General features: G+C 42.1%; 1 long non-coding RNA gene across 1 annotated transcript in view; it reads left to right on the forward strand.

Annotated features, from left to right (window-relative positions):
- The first annotated feature begins 376 nt into the window (after window positions 1-376).
- Window positions 377-17,681, forward strand: part of LOC144753889 (uncharacterized) — a 203,288-nt gene continuing 185,983 nt past the window's right edge. The window contains exon 1 of the long non-coding RNA XR_013594587.1: window positions 377-476. This is a non-coding gene — a long non-coding RNA (uncharacterized LOC144753889). The remainder of the gene's footprint in view (window positions 477-17,681) is intronic.

A 17,681-nucleotide genomic window follows, 5' to 3' on the forward strand; every position in this document is an offset into this window, starting at 1 on the left:
TCATTCCGAGCCCCCTTATCATTATCTGGTGTCTAGATTCAGAAGGCAAGATACTGGGGTGCAGGGTCAGCGCTAACCTCGTTTTTTGCGCGAGATTGAGAGATATCGGAACAAAGAAATCGTGCTTTTTTATAGATTTTAGTTAAAAAAAAATCGCAGGACGCCGTGAGGGGGAATGGCGATTTCCGGATTCTGTAGGCACGCCATTACTGTCCGGAACTGGATTCATAAGACGTCGATCATTTTCTCGGAAATATACGCAGCGCCAGTGTAGCATGGGGCCTGCCTGCACCCCCGCCCCGCCCCCTTGCCCCCACAGATACTGTACGCAGGGGGCGTGGGGAGCTGGGGGCCTGCGGTCAGCCTCACAGAGCCTCACACCCCGAGGCATCGCTCTTTTCTACAGCTCCTCTTATCTGGTTCTCATTACTCTGAACGCAGGAACCACTTTTTGAACGATAAAGGCCTAAAATCAAGTGAGTGAAATACGTAGCGATTTCTGTTTCCTCTATGTTGTAAGATACACGAGTGTGTATCACATGCGTTATATGAAGAAAGCGATAGGACACAACAGGAAGCTGTGTAATAGAGTGCTTGATGACATCATGGCATCAATAACCATAAGACCGAAGGCTGAGTGATTTGTAAAAGCTACCAGAACCAGAGATGTTAGTATAAGATCATATACATCATGGTTATGACCTATACTTAAATCAGTTACGTATAATTGGTGAATTTCTGTGTTTTTTTGCTTTTAAAACTGTAGTTTTTTTATTTGAAGACCTACGCATACCTCCACTTCTAACCTTTATTTTTTTCAGTCGATCAGTAAATTTGTATGCGTTTAAGAAAATAAAGTATGATCGTATTATATCTGCGCCCAACCCTCCAGCACACACTGCCTTCGCTTTGTGCGGTGGGGGCGGGGGGAGGGGAGGGGGTGGCGTTGGCCTCCTGCAGCCAACCCAATGATGTGCATGGCCTTTGGTCATCAGTGGTGTGGAGTTGAACCCAGGGCAGCCTCTGGCCAGGCCCTGTGCCCCACCCCACAGGCAGCCAAGCCTCCTTGAGCAGCCAATTGCCCACCCTCTCCACTCAACATTGTTCCTCTATGGCTCACCACAAAACTTTCCAGGACAGAGCTGAGGTAGATGAACTTATTTGTGGAAAGTTTCGTGAAGATTCATTCAATGGTGCCAAAGTAATTAGCAAAACAAACAACGTTTTTCCAATGGAAACTCTGACTTATGTATAACTACACAGTGGCAATTGCCTCTTTGCAGTATATACATATGTTGACACACATAAATGTAGTGTGTGCGTATAGTAAACTTAAAAAGTCCAAAAATATACAAGTTGAAGTAACTCGTATATTGAGCTTTATAGCACAGATTTTGCAGTTCAAACATGCTGTGAATGTGTTTACTAGCCAGTCCGTAAAAGCAGGACCATGGCTGCAAGGTGACTAATCCCACATTTACTCAACTAGCCCAATCAAACTTAAACTGCTGCTGGAAATTTTAGCAGACATGGAGCACAGCCACATTAGGGGGATCTAACACAGCATGTCCGAGGTCTGTATTTATCTGACATATCCACGTTCATAAGATTGGTACACTAAACTGTGCTGGCCACATACCTTCTATATCTGATTGGTCTATCAACTAGAGGCCGTCATGGCCTGTGTTTATCAGACTGGTTCACCATATATGGCCTGATGTCTGTGTTTACCAGACTAGGCTCACAAACCCACCCTATTGCTATCTGCAAATCCCAACCTACAAAATCAAATCTTTGATTCTTTTTCTAAGACTTTGTTTCAACCACAAATTTAGAGGTCTGCTTTCCCAAATACATATTTAGAAAGAGAAATGTGAAAAAGTATCCAAAGATAGGTACTACCCTACATGTTGTGCCAGACACTTACACCAGCAATGGTGAAGAGTACTCCAAACATAGTGTTTTATTATGTGCTCTCTATAATTTGCAACACCAGCAGGATTTACAAATCCAATACAGAGTAGCTTCAGCAGCCCTTAATCAAACACATGCTGATTCTGGAAGCTGAATATGCAGATTTGTCAGTAGAGATTTCCAAAATCCAACTGTCTTAATATCTATATTCTTGAAAAATATGAACAGTGGCCAGTATTTTAGGGAATTTTACAAAAATTGCATAAAGAAAATCCACCATTACCAAGAGAGCGTTTATTTGAGTGTACATTCCAAGGGCTCGATTTACTGACGGCCTGATTATGAGTATGGCGGTCCAAAGGCTGCCGTACTCGCGGCGGTGGTCCGACCACCACCTCCTCGGCGGCCTGACCGCCTTTATGACCATGGCGGTCAGACCGCCACAAGACCTCCGCCACCGCCAGGATCCTGGCTCCCGTGGCTGTCACCAAAGTGGCGGGAATGGGAGGCGGTGCCTGCAATGCCGTCTCAATCACGACCTGCCTTTCCGCCGACCTTTCATGGCGGGCACCCTGGCATGACAAGGTTGGAGGAAAGGCAGGGAAGGGGCCCGGACGATTTTACTCATTGGGCAAGGTGCATGGGGGTACATGTTGTACCCCCCTCCTATTGCACTGTTGTGTGTGCACTGTGTGCCATGCACAACATTGTGCACGCTGGATGTATGATGTTACAACGCGATCAAAATGATTGCGGTACATCACAACGCATCTTTTACAATGCAAGTCGTTACCACGACTTGCGCTGTAGGGTGCTGGACTTAGGAATAGTAAGATTTACTATTCCAACTCCAGCCTACGTACAGTAGGGAAGGTGTTGAAATAGTACATCTACTATTCCTTAGTCTAGAGCGCCCTCCAGTGCAAGTCGTGGCAACGACTTGCGTTGTAAAAGATGCGTCGTAATGGCACCGCAGTGTTTTGACCGCGTTGTGAAGGATGTTTACCTGCACGGTGGACGGTGCTTTTGGCGTGCAAGTGGCGTTGCCATGGCAGCGCCATACGCTTCAGGCTCAGCCGACACTACACTCACTGCCAGCCTGGCGGTGTAATCGTAATACAGCAGTTGGGATGGCGCCAGCTTGGCGGCGTTCTCCTGACCGCCAACACGCAATCAGGCAGCATGACTGCCAAACTCATAATCGGGCTCTGAGCATTTCTTCCAGTCATAAAAGAGTTTTAAGACTTTTAAGCCACGATATTAAGAAATTATTAACAAATGAGTTTTTCCTGTTACATGGCACTCTTAGTATTTATATAATTCAGGCATATCCTTTATTAAACAAGAATATTTGTCTTGACTAAAGACAGCCTTATCATTGTCTCAAGGCTGGAAAGATCCTCAGTAACTCTAGCCCGAACTATCTTCCAAATATGTTGATCATTAGTTCACTGGTTGCCAGGTTTCTCTACAATTAAGTTCTATGGAACACAATACTGGAAACAATAGTTTTGTGAATGGTTTCTTTTAAATATGTAAGCGAAGGGTGATTATGAAACATTTCAACACATATATGTAATATATTTTCATATATTCAAATAATCGTAAAACAGATAGAACTCCATTGTAGTAACATACCTTTTGCTTTACGATTCTCACATCTCGAATAGGAAATGGATGAAATAAAAGTGTTATTAGTGCATGTTTGACACAACGGAAGGGCCAAAAGGATATTTACAAACTAAGCTAATTCGAAAGTTGAAATAATTCCTCATGATAAAACGCACAGATAGGTAATAGCTTTGCTTGAGGTATTCGCTTTGCATTACCATAGCTTTGTTTTAGGAATTAAAGAAAATTCTATTTAAGTTGGAAATTGTAATAATCATTCCTTCCCAGGACTCTGTGTTGAGGGAGGAGATTTCACAGTTGCACTAGATTCGAAAATGGACCTACAAGAAATCTGCCTTAGGAGCAATACCACTAGAAATCTGCATAAGGACCAGTAAATACCACAATGATTCTGCCTAAGGAGTAATACCACTAGGAATCTGCATAAGGAGTAATACCACTAGAATCTGCATAAGGACCAATATATACAGCAAATAATCTGTCCAAGGAGTAATACAACTAGGAATCTGCATAAGGACCAATATATACCACAAAGAATCTGCCTAAGGAGTAACACCATTAGGAAAATGCATAAGGACCAATATATACTATAAGAAATCTGCCTAAGGAGTAATACCTATAGGAATCTGCATTAGGACCAATATATCCCACAAAGAATCTGCCTAAGGACGAATATCACTAGGAATATGTATAAGGAGTAATACCACTAGGAATCTGCATAAGGACCAATATATAGCACAAAGTATCTGCCTAAGGAGTAATACCACTAGGAATCTGCCTAAGGACCAATACATATCCCAGAGGCTCTGTCCAAGGACCAATACCACAAGGAATCTGCATAAGAATCAGTAAATACCACAATAAATCGGCTTAAGGACCATTACCATAAGGATTCTGCAAAGGACCAATATATACCACAAAGAATCTGCCTAAGGACTAATACCACTAGGAATCTGTATGGGAATCAGTAAATACCGTCAAAGAATCTGCCTAAGGATGAATAACACAAAGAATCTGCACAAGGAACAGTAAATCCCACAATCAATCGGCTCAATGACCATTACCATAAGGATTCTACCTATGGATTAATAGCACTAGAAATCTACATAAAGTGCCCATAAAAAAACACGAACAATCTGGTAAAGGACAATACCACAAGGAATATGTATAAGGGCCAATGCATACCTCGAAAATCTGCCTAAGGACAGTTACCATAAGGATTATGCCTATGGATTAATAGCACTAGGAATCTGAATAGGGACCCTTAAATACCACAAAGAATCTGACGAAGGACTATAACACAGGGAATCTGCATAAGGATCAATAAATACCAGAAACAATTGCCCCAACTTGCCATTTTGTCAAGTTGGGGGTTACACGTGTCATCAATGAGGGGTTGACAAAATGGCACAAATATGTGTTTTAAACGGGAAACAACCATTACAACACATTCATTACAACGCACTACATTTACAACGCAGTCATTACAACGCAACTGCCTTTACATCGCAAGCCATTCCAATGCAGCCATTACAACGCATGTCACTACAGCGCATGCCATTACAACGCATGTTACTACAACGCATACCATTACAACGCATTATAAGTTAAGTAATGGGGAATAGTATTTGTTATCCCTACACTATCCAACACTTACCCTACTGTTGCACTCACTGGAGTGGGAATTGTCATTTTACCCCTACACTATCCAACACTTACCCTACTGTTGCACTCACTGGAGTGGCAATAGTAATTTTTAGCCCTACACTATCCAGCACTTACCCTACTGTTGCACTCACTGGAGTAGCAATAGTAATTTTTACCCCTACACTATCCAACACATACCCTACTGTTGCCCTCAAAGTATTATACATTGTAATTTTATGCGTTGTAATGGTATGCGTTTTAATAGAAAGCGTTGTAAATGTAGTTTCTAAAAATGCGTTGTGATGGCATGCTTTGTAAAATAATGCATTGTAACGGATGTTGCGATGTATAAACTGTGTTGTAAAGGCATGCAGTGTAAATGTTTGTGTTGTAACGTGTCCTATTAGTTTTAAACACATATTTTTGCCATTTTGTCAAGCCGGGGGTGACAAGAAATTTTCCGCACTGGGTACCACCTGACCTTGCTATGCCACTGCTCATAAAACACATAATACTTTCGCTATGCTGGCTGAAACCTTGATAAAAGGAGAGGAAGGGGCACCAGATAGGTAAGTCTCAGCTTTCAAGTTCAAATGTTGTGCATTAAATGCACAAAGCAACTAATACATAGGACATAGAAGCTACAATGTATCCCAATTACATACAGAGTCGCCATTGCAGCGCAAGGAATGTAGCGTGAGCTATGGCCCTGCGAACAGGGCTTACCTCACTGGCTTTAGCTAATGTTAGTACAAGGTAAAATGGCAGACTTCAGAGTTGTTTCTATCTTATGAACATTTCTAATGATGGATTAAACTGTCAGTCTTTGTGATTGACACATTTGGAATCTGACAACTTTTGCGGCGGTTTAAGTCAGGTAGATATCTGAAAATGTTCAAGGATAACAGGCGTGGTATTTACGGCACGTAAATTAATCTTTGCATTTCTATGATTTGTTTTTAGATGTACTTTTTATTACACACACACACATGCACAAATGCATGTACACTACATACCGCGTCAGTGTTAGCGCCTTTGTAGTTATGAATAAGTTATAGTTAAAAAAGACCCTTCCAACCTGGCCTCCTATCACCTTATCAATCTGCCTTCCGTGGTAGTAAACATTGTAAAGCAGCACCCATTGAACACATTGCCAAACAACTCTGCACATTTCTGGAAGAGATGCCTCAATAGATGGTGCCCAGGCACCCTCCCATCAAAGCTGCAGCATGGTGGCTGTTACATGTAGATCCTATAGATGGCTTGTGCCTTGTAGCTGGAAAGAATGGTGGCATTATCATGTGTTTATTGGATGTCTCAGACGTCCCTGGCTGAAAATACGACAATAAATAGGCCTACTCTCTCAAAGCTCTTTCAAGTCTAAGATGTCAGCTGTCCGGTGGAAGAACCACAAGAATCTAACGAACGTCCTACTTGTTTGATGGTGATGAGGCTCTGGTCGCAGCCCTCTCCACGTCCACAAGTCACCCTGTTGTGTAGTTCCTATATTCCCAATAGGCTCTGCGCATTGGAATAATATATCCTATACATGTGACGTAGGACTAATGTCGACTAGGTCCCTATCGAATATATTAGACTTAATTGTGAGTGCCAGCTAGCTCAGAGGTCACTAGAAACTTTCTCGAATTCACAAGAAGGGATTAGTTTCTGACAACCGCATAAACATGACAGCTTTGTTTCCCCAAGATAAAACGTATCTTCAGAGTCGTGGAAACAATAGATAGATATTTTACTCAGTCATTCGTGCATGCTTCGTTTCACCAGAGATGCAGAGAAATAGAGAGACGGGCGTTTTCAATAAAAGTATTTATTGAACAGTCTTCTTTCTCATGCAGAAGAAATGAACTGCTTCAATTGTAATACTGACTGTAAAGTATAATGCATACAGCAAGAAGAGTATTATAGAATAATACTGTTAAAGCATGGTATGGTTTCTAAGCCATAAAATACATACATAAATAAATAAAGACTAAAAGTACTCAACTGGTGCTTCTAAAATACGCCTACCCGATGTACCTAACCTAAGACTAGTACGAGGGAAGAAGTAAGTGAGGTGTAGCATAAGTTTAGTATTCTTTTGCCAAGAATCTATCCAAGATTGTTCTTAGGGTCTAATCAGCTCCGTACCTTGGTTTAGAATGAAGGAGGTCTGGTATCTCTTTGTCTCCGGACTCGATTTCCCAACACCCCGCAAGGGGAGCTTGGAAACACTGGAGCTGGATTTCTCGGCAAGAGAAAAGACAGCGTCTCTCTCAGTGCGTCAGCTGGAGGGTCGGCTTCCTTCGGCACTTGCTGTAGCGATATGCGTTGGGCAAGTAGATAGTCGAACTACTCCAAACCACTGTGTGTTTTCTAGGGTAAGTGTGGGCATATTTATACCTTGAAGGTGCAGAGTTTGACATAAAGTTGGACATAATAACGTCATCAAAGGGTCGTAGTTCTTTAAAAACTCCATGAGTTCTTGGACAAATCAATATTCAAGCAAGGGGAAGTACCTAACTGCTGAAGCCGAGTTTTCCAAGAAATCGTTGTGGCTTTTTCGGAACTAGTGGAAGTAGCCATGCCATACTTGGACTGGGTCGGTTATGTCTAAATATCATGGTTATGATTTCTATGCCTATATAAGGACAATGTGATTTATACCTATATTAGGGCATGAATCGGGAAAATTACACTAGGGTCCTAAAATGCTATACAACACCCACTCCACTTTATCATGTTCGACATTACTAAATTTAAGTACTAAAACTTATCTAAAGCATGTGTTTACAATGCCACCCAAAAATACATAAAATGCATTTGAAATGGTTGTACACGAAAATGAGTATTTGTACTGTACGTATTTGAAAGCAATGATTCCTTATTAAGCATATAGTATGATATTGGCAATGATAACTGAATGAATCATAAAAATTACATTAACTCATTGACTGCTTGAGAGTTTCCCCTGCTGTGCTGCAGGTCAATTGAAATGGGTGTCATCAGCCGTCATCAGCACACAAGCACTGTGACTCATGACGGCTGGGAGCCGTCATCAGCACCGAAAGGGTTAATGAAATGGCTCTTGAATACAGAAGAAAAAGGTCGAGACCATCCCATAGCAGAATATATAAACTGGTTTGGCTTGTGTATAAGGTAAATATTGTTTCTATGAAGTATTCAAAGAATTTTTGTTCTCTAAGAACAGTTCTACTTTAAGCAGATTACTTTGTGCCAAAGTTAAAATTTTGCAGAGAGAAAAAAAAATCGTAGAAAAATAGAGTTCCAAAGTTAGAAGTTTTTGTTTTGAAAAACGAAGGTCGAATTCAAAGTTGATGGAACGCTGTGTATTAATTTCAAAAGTTATTCTCGGTGTCAGGAGAAAACATTAAATCTTCTAAGCTGGCAAAGAAATTGTCTACCACAGTAGGTGAAAGTTGAACCACTTCATTAAGTAGATCAATCGTACACAGATGAGAAGCATCGCCATCAGCGTCAGTTGCATTAGCAATGTTTGCAGTAGATGCTACCTGTGTGCCTGTTGGTCCACGTATCTCACCTTCAGCTGGAATTGTTGGTGAAACCTCAATGAATGCCGTCATCAGGATAGGTAGCTGCTGGGGACAACACAATGCATGAGCTGTTACCCAACCAAGCAAAGCGTCAACATCCGTTGGCAGTGCTGATGGAAGTGTCAGACAAATATCCAACACGCATTCCTCTCCACAAAGTAGGCACAGGTAAGATGCAATTTTGCCAGATTGGTCTGAACGATAGGAACCACGTGGTATTCAGATCTCTTAAACTAGCCAAGCCAAGAATCTGTGTTCTCCATGGTAATCTGGGTATCGCTGTTTACTGGACTTGCCATATCGGAGCAGAAGGAACAAAAATAGTATCCCTGCTACGAGTCCCAAAATGAGAGGCAGGCCGCCAAACACAGAGTGCACAAAGTTTGGAAAAATGCCTAGGACTGCTTCAAAGGGTGCTAACAGTCCCGAAAAAATTGTCTTAAATACATGTACAATACCACTGGTATCAGACATGTTTAAGATACGACCTAACATTTCTGCGAAATGTATGGGGCAGTTTGTTGATAATAGGGCATGTATCTCTGCAGAGGACCTTGCAACTTGCAGATCATACGTCTCTTTGGACGAGGTCAGTGGCACAGTTTTTTGTAAAAGAATAGCTTTCATTCTGCTTAAAGTATCAATCCGTATAGAAGAGATGTTCAGTGAAGGCCATAGCGGCGACTCCCCGTCTGACTTAGTTTTAGGAAACAATACTTGCATACAGCAAGTGACCCTGGCTGACACACTAATGAGATAGGCTATTCCTGGCATCATTCTACAACAGCTGTGATCATTCAACATTATGTAGCTCCCATGGGATAGTAGCCTAAAAATTGGATCTATCACTGCTGCCGGAGAACCTTGCAGGTGGCAGGATAAGTTGGTCGAAGAGCCATCGCAGGCTCCATGTAAATTAATACCCTGACATTAAAGTGCACCGCTCAGTGTGCTTTTACAATTTTTACCACTAAGAAATACCTCCTTTTCCCCACTCCCAACATTTGTGTGTGTATGGTAAATCCCAGGTCGACTTTATTTATTCTTTACCGAACCTTTCATACAGGCCTGCTGGTATGTGTTTCAAGCAATACTAATACTGGAAAATCGTCACTGGTATCGTGATGGTGCCATGGATTAGCCAATCTATGGCTGGTTTCTCAGAAACGGTTAATGGTAATCTTTCCAGTTTTTCTATGCTCAGCACCGTATAGTCTGCTCCCCTCTGTGCCAGAGAGATTTGTTTATCTGTAAGGTTAAAGCCAGCAAACAATGACGTGGTGTTGATTAGACGCCACGGCACATAGCCGGAACGAAGATTTTGTAACGTCCAGCCTAGCAGCATTATAGAACGCAATTGAGACTGTCCATGTTGTAACATGAGCAAGTCCTGTTCCATTATGTCTATGGCAGAGGATACAATGCTGTCCAAAGAATAAATTCTGGATGACAGAGTCGTTAAACAATTGTCAACTACAGAGAGAGCTTTCTCTAAATTACTACGATCAATTTCTCGTATTCGTTCTGCAGTTTTCATTTGCGTGACTTTCCATACTTCATTATAAGCAGCATAAATACCAGCATATATGAAACGTTTATGACGTGGTTTACGAGGTCCTTGTAAGAAGTCTCTCAAATCAACACCATCTTTAAGTAAAGTTAGGTGTTGTTTTATATCTGGGAGTGCGGATTTTTGTAGCGACTCAAGGCACAGTTTTCCTACACTGTATGTTGTTATTATCCCTGGATGTTGTCTCTGGACATATCTTGGATCTGGCCTAGTTACTGTAAACCCCTGTGTCTTATTCAGGAATCTATCTTGACAGTTATTCGTGTTTGTGGGCCAGATTAACCACTTCTTCCAATCAGGATTAGTTCTGTTCTGTTGTAAAATATATTTCACGTCTACCTCCTCACCTGTAGTTCCATTACTATCAGGTGTGGGCTTAGGTATGGACAGTTTGTTTAAGTCTTTTATCTTAGCCAGGCCAAGACAATATGTCTGTTGAACAGTTTCATTTAAGAACATTATTTGTTCTGGGATGATGCGGGCTCTGAATAATGCTTCTAAACCTTGCACCTGCCAGTCTTTTGTGCCCCAGACAGTTTTGTTTCAATGTTTTCTTTCCAAAAGTCAAAACATAGGGGCCGATTAGGATGGTGGACGGATTTCCCCCGCCGGGCTGGCGGTAGCCTCCGCCGGCCCGGCGGGGGCAATCCATCCACCATCCTCCCTGAAATGACCCCCCGCCACATTAGGATTGCTGGGGGGTCCGCAGCGGACGGGAAGACCATCCGCCACTTTTCCGCGCGGTCGCCTTGCGACTGTGGCGGAAAAGGTCTAATATGGTGGTGGTGTCTATCAGACACTGCCAGCCATATTAGGATGGACTTTGGGGATTGCCTTTCTGTGGCGGCAATGCCGCCACGGAAAGGCATACGGTCTTTACTTTGGGGGCCCGTTGCGGGCCCCCAGGATAAAGGGGGGTGGAGGGTGCACATGGGGGGACCCTATGGTACCCCCCTGCGTTTCAAAGTACAACATGGCAGGCCCCGCGTGGTTACTATGATTCAGAAAAAATATGTGGACGGCCTATGGCACTCCTTAGTTAATGGTTTGTAATTTCTAGTGATCGTTACTTAAGGTACTTAATCCAACTATTGCGTGCTATCAGGAACCAAGCGTGGTGCCTGTCATGTTGTGCTTTGAAACGCACAACATGCATTTTTAGCATTGCGGCGGGCGGTGCTTTCAGCACCGCCCGCCGCAATGTTAAAAATGCGGGTTGCACCCGCCACTGTGGCGGGTGCATCCTAATTCGGCGCACGGGACCTCCGCCATTATGGCGGACGGTCCCTTGCTACGACAGGATGGCGGACGGACAAAGTCCGTCCGCCATCCTAATCGGCTCCCTAATGTGGACAATTGAGCATTAAAGGCCGCAGAATACATTTGCTTAGTATTTAGTCAACATACTTTTCATTCCTGTCTTATAAACATTTTTAAGTAAAATGTTTCTGGATTTGTGACATTAAAACCTGAGAAGTATGGACATTTTTCATAAAATGTTTTTGAGCTACCCTTTGGTGGCGTCGGACAATGTTCCCATTGATTATAAGTAAAAACATTTCTAAGGTTTGCAGATTTGTGCAAATAATGATGACCATAATGATTAAAACAATACATTTGTTCATAATCTGATGAACCTTCTAAGTATTCATGTTTTGTAAATTTTGCTGACATTTCTAAGTCTGCCATCATGTTATTAACAGTCTCAAAGTCCCACTCATCAAAAAATGTGCTGGGTGAAACAAAGTCACTCAAGGAAACCTTAAATTGGTGTGGAATCTTCAACAACTCTACAGGACCATAAATGTCATAATCAGTTCTGTCCCATGCTATACCACCAGGTAGAGGAACGACTGTGATGTTCACTGATGACAGGTCTCTTTGTTCACGATGAGATGATTTGTGTGGCATCAAGAGCAAGTTGATGTTCTTACTTGTTGTGTCCATTTTACTATATTTTCCATCTATCAGCTTTCCCAAACTTAAAACAAGAATGAGCCATAGTAGGAGAAAAAGTACACCTAACACAATCCAAGATTCAACCCATGGTGAAACCAGATATGTATTTGCAAGCTGGTGAAAGAGTTCTGTTATTTGTTCCTTGAAAGTTTTATTTGCTGGCGTTGTTTCAGGCTCACTGGGATCCTCAGAAAACATATCAAAATTGATGAAATAGCCAGAGGCAGTTCTGTCAATTGCTGGTATTGCATCTGGATTATTTGAATTCGCTGGAGTTGCTTGGTCACTTGACATATTAGTATAGTCAGATGCTACATCATTGTAGACGGGAGTTTCTTGACGAACTGTTATTTGGGTTTCAAGAGGCACAAGTTCCATGGCTTTGTTGCATAGTCCTTCTTTTCTTACTGCAGATTCTTCAAAGGTAATGAGTCTCACGGTTTGAACCTCTTGGATAGTAGCGAGATTTGGTCGTCTGCTACACCTTTGGAGTCCACTGGACCTACTACTTATTATCGGCCACATGATGTGGTTTTACCAGGTCGATGGATACCAAACCAGTTCTCCTTACTTCCAGCAAGGGGCGGCAGTAACACTGTTCTTGATCCGTGGATTGCTAGCACAGGTACTGGTTTTCTGTAAGAAGGCCCAAATTCCTTCTTATCTGTTATTTTTTCTCTGACCAGATCCCCAATCTTTGGAATCCAGACAGGTCTTGCTGGGATAGGTGGTTTTTCTTCAGTGGTCGTTGGCTTCTGTAATGTGTTGCTTAGACCTCTTCTTATTTCATTTAAGTCCTGCAAAACAGCCAAACGGTCTTTGATATCAAAGGGTTTTTGTTCTACCACTGAAGTATGACGATCGATAATCATTCTAGTACCAAAAAGGATTTCATATGGAGTGAATCCACCCAGAGAATTTCTTGGCTGATTGTTAAGACTACGTTGGACACTTATTAAATGTTTGACCCACCCGTCACCCGAGCCTAATAGCCTTGCTGTTATAGATTGCTTTATGTCACGTTTTTTTCTTTCCACAACCGAATTTCCCTCAGGATGGAATGGACTTGAGTACCACAATGCAACACCCAAGCTGGCCATGGCCTCTTTGTAAGCTATGGAGCTAAACGCAGGACCCTGGTCAGAATGTAGCGTGCCGATTGTGTATGTGCCAATAAAGACTCGCAAATCTTTTATAACAGCTCGAGCGTCAGCCGAGCGCTGAGGCCACATCCAAATGAATACTGTCCTAATAGTTGTTGGGACCGCATTCGTCCACAGTGACGTCTGCGTGTAGATAGTCTAGTGCTGTCTAACAATGGTGTCTTTATTGGGCTGGCTATACTGTAGTCAGGTATCTGGCGGCATTATATGCTGTGATCTCTGTAGCAGACATCGCAATTAATTGCAAATTCGTAAATGTGGGAATTCATCCCTTTCCACCAGTACGTCTTTTTTAATTCTAGTAGAGATTTTAAGATCCCTTGATGTATCAGACCCTCTCCCATATGTGCTTCTTGTATCAAAGCACCTCTACGTTTCCTGTTTGGAATCACCCTATCCCCCACTCCAGGGATTCGAGCAAAAGGAACAGAGTTTGCATCAATTATGTATGAATATTCGAGTGAATAGTTTAGAGGTAACGCTGCACCGCTGCCTTTGCTTGTGGCATTGACAGCTAGCATTGTTTCGCCGTCTTTTTTTGTTTTTGAACGAGTGATTGCAGCTACGGAAGCCGTTTGCACAGCTGCCTTCGCGGCTTCATCAGCCAATGAATTCCCTGCAATGTGAACTCCATCACGCTGATGACTCAGTGTATGGATCACATGAGTCTTTTGTAGTTCTTCCTGTAATTGAACTACTTGTTCCCAAAGCATTTTATGCTTGATTGTGCCACCTTTTGCATCTTTGAAACCGTTTTGAACCTAGTTCTGCAAGTATTCATTGTAAGATTGAATGCAGTAATACGAATCGCACACTATGAGTGTGGGGAATCTTCGATCGGCACTTTCAAGCGCCATCTTGAATGCTTGGAGTTCAGCTCGCTGAGCTGTAAAATGTCCTAGTGATTGAGTTTTTGTGACCATAGGTCGGAATTTACCATCGCGCCAGCGACATTTAACAATCGCGCACGCAGCACTATAAGCTAATTTTCCCCCAATTGCGGGCTGTGCTGATCCGTCCGAATAAATTATACATCCGTAATGTTCTAGAGGCAGAATCTCAGTCGACAGAGGACATTCTTGTTCGTATTGTATAAATTGTTGAGTTTTCAAGTAAGTGTCAAAAACGTATTCAACGTCTGTTGCAGCAAAAGAATTAACCCATTGTATCCACCTTTGATGTAAAGCTTTTGCATTCGGAATGATCGCTTTTGTCACTGCCTCTAAGGCAGGTACAGGCGTAACGACCATTATGCGTTTTCCCTGTGCAAGTGCACTCTCTTTTGCTACTGCAGTTTGAACCGCTGTCAGAATTTTTTCTGTTGAAGTGAATTTCATTTCAGCTTGTGTGTACAAGTGTGATTTATAAGCTATTGGTACCTTTTCACCTTCATTAAAGCTTAAGTAAGTGAATCTGCATCTTCCTGGGATGATTCGGATTACAAGGTTGCGTACGTTTACACGTGTCTGTAAATGCGTTGTTGCTAACATGTCTGTTTGCACTGAACGCAACATTTCTGTGTGTTTTTGAGTCCAATTTGTTGTTTTGAAATCAGGTTTTATTAATTCGTAGAGAGGTTTAACCCTCTCTGCGTAATTTAGAATGTAAGTTCTTCCGAAATTCAGGAAGACTAGAATTGACTGTAAGTTTTTCCGCATTTTTGGAGGTTGGAGCAGGGAACACTTTTCTAAAAAGTTTGCTGCCAGGCTCTTGCCTTCACCTGAAAGTTCGTATCGTAAGAATAGGACGTTGAGATGGGCAATTCTTGATTTTTTAAAGTTTAATTTGTACCCTTCAGAGGTGAACCCAAGTATTATGGTGTTCATCCTGTTCAAGTGCCTGTCCAAGTCATCGTCTGTTAGATAGATGTCATCGACATAAGATAATGCCTCATCATCATACGTTTGTAGTAACTCTGTTACTCTGGCTGAAAATAACCCTGGACTATTCTTGAATCCCTGGGGGAGACGACAGAAGTGACGCTGTGTCCCCATAATTGAGAAAGCGATCAAGTACCTGCTTTCAAGTGCAATGTTTTGACAGAAGAAACCGTTAGAACTATCTAATGTGGTTTTATATTTTTTGCGCACGGTTTGTTATTCATCAGTGCTGCAATGTGTGCATTCTGTACTGCAAAGGTTTTGTATTGTCTGGTTTGGAGATAGGAAAAAAAGGATTGTTCATGGACGAGGTGCATGTTTCAATCACCCCTTGGTATTCAAGTCGATCTAAGATCTCCCTGACCTGTTTTTTAGCTTCTTGCTTAACTGGATACTGCCTCTGAGCAGTTGGTTGATTTTTTAACTGGATCTTATGGTAAGGAGAGTCCTCCTCCCATCCCACATGATTTTTATATATAATACTGGAGCCTGGGCTACAGCCCATTTTCTGGCATAGGTGTATATTTTATGAATAGGAATATGATTTGAGAGGGCTGGCATAATGATCCCTTCGTCATGTGGGCACTCCCTGACAAATTCAGGTGGCCAGTCTTTTTCAGCCAGAAGGATGTCATATCCTTTAGAGAGTTTTTCCCAAAAGAGTGCTCTTATTTTTCTAGTTATGTCCCCCTCTATCCGGAGTGTTACTTCATATAACTTATGGGGTACACTAACCCTGGTATCGGCAGTGTCAACTTGAATGTATTAATTCAGGTCCACTGCCTCCAGATGATCCTTCAGGATCTTGCGAGCTATGGTAACTTCTGCTGCGCTGTCCAGCATTGTTTGAGCCCACTCCCCGTTCTTGAGTTGTGTCCTCAAGATCCTCGGCATGTCTGATTTTTAGACCTGCTACCTTCTTCTTGGTGAACTGGGTTTTCTTATTTTTTGGAACGTGTTGATCGTCTTTGGACTTCACGCGTTCGTCCTTGTGTTCTGATCGTCCTCTTCTTTCTGATTTCTGTGAGGAAGTCTGAAACGTACCAGAGGAACGTGTATCAGTATCTTGATATCTATCAGGTTTTCTCAATTTATCTCTATTTCTGAGGGTATATATCTTTTCAGAGGGCTCCTTCTGAGGTGACTTACCTCTGAATTGAGAACGCTTCTCCTTAGGAAGTGTCTGTCTAGTATTTTCCCACTTCTTTTTAGGAGAAGTGAGAATGTTTTTAATAAAAACGTTTTCAGGATTTTCTGTTAGTTTGGGCTTAACTGGTTTCCCACCCAAACTATCCCTACTTAGTTCTACATAGGATTTTTCTATTATTCTGGCCAGTTCATACGGTTGCTCTGTTACATCAAGTTCTTTTAGTTTTTGGCGGATTGCCACGGATGCTGCTTCACCTTTAATTTTAGCTAATATTATAGCTGAGACCTGTTTGAAATCCTTCAGTAACTTCATACCGAGATTTAAAGCAGGCTCTGCCACGTATTCATTTTGAATCTGTTTCAGGATGTCTGGTATTACCGCCATGGACATGGACACCATGTGTTTTTGTGTAGATTGCAGAAAAGTCTGTACCCCAAGTGTCACAGTCCTCCAGGTGTGGTGCGATCTCCATTGGTAAACAGATTGTTAGAATCCTGTGTTTCTCTTGAGGTGTACTATCGGGAAATACTGCCTCGATCTGAGTAATTTTTGAGCTAACCAGAATGGAATTTGTTCCCTTTTTGTGGGTTATTTACCAATGATCGATTGTATAGCCTGTGGTGTAATTTTGTTTGTGTTCCCCTGATAAGGGGTGTGCTGTGGACTTCTTATAGCAGGTTGGACTGTTAGAGTCCGCATGACATATTGAACCAATTGTCTATGTATTTTAATTAATTGTTTTAGCTGAGCTAATAGTTCTACATCTGTCATTCTTTCAATGTCAGGATGTGGTGTATAGCTTGCTAGTACTGGCCATGTTGCTCCTGGTCTACCTAGTGGACCAAGCCTGGTAATGTGATTTTGATGTTGTAGGGCACTTTTAAACCAGAGCGCATGGTCTTGATATGTTAATGGAATTTCAATATCTCTAATTCAAAAGCACAAGGCGAGCAAATTTCCACGTCCTTTTCTTTTTTTTTTTTTGGCAACTTTTTACTGAGACAGGCCGTATGGCAAAAAGCTCGGCCTAACACATCTATAACTATAGGGAATTTATCATTGTTTGTACGGTCTGATCTCAGTAAAGCCACTATGGACAGACGTTGGGAAACTACGTAAGCTAATCGATCCAATCAAATCGGCGGGGGGGCACGTTTTTCTTCAAGAGCCAGCACGTCTAAAAATCATTAAAGA

The sequence above is a fragment of the Lissotriton helveticus genome, chromosome 5_1 (assembly GCF_964261635.1).
Source record: "Lissotriton helveticus chromosome 5_1, aLisHel1.1, whole genome shotgun sequence".
Classification (NCBI taxonomy): Eukaryota; Metazoa; Chordata; class Amphibia; order Caudata; family Salamandridae; genus Lissotriton; species Lissotriton helveticus.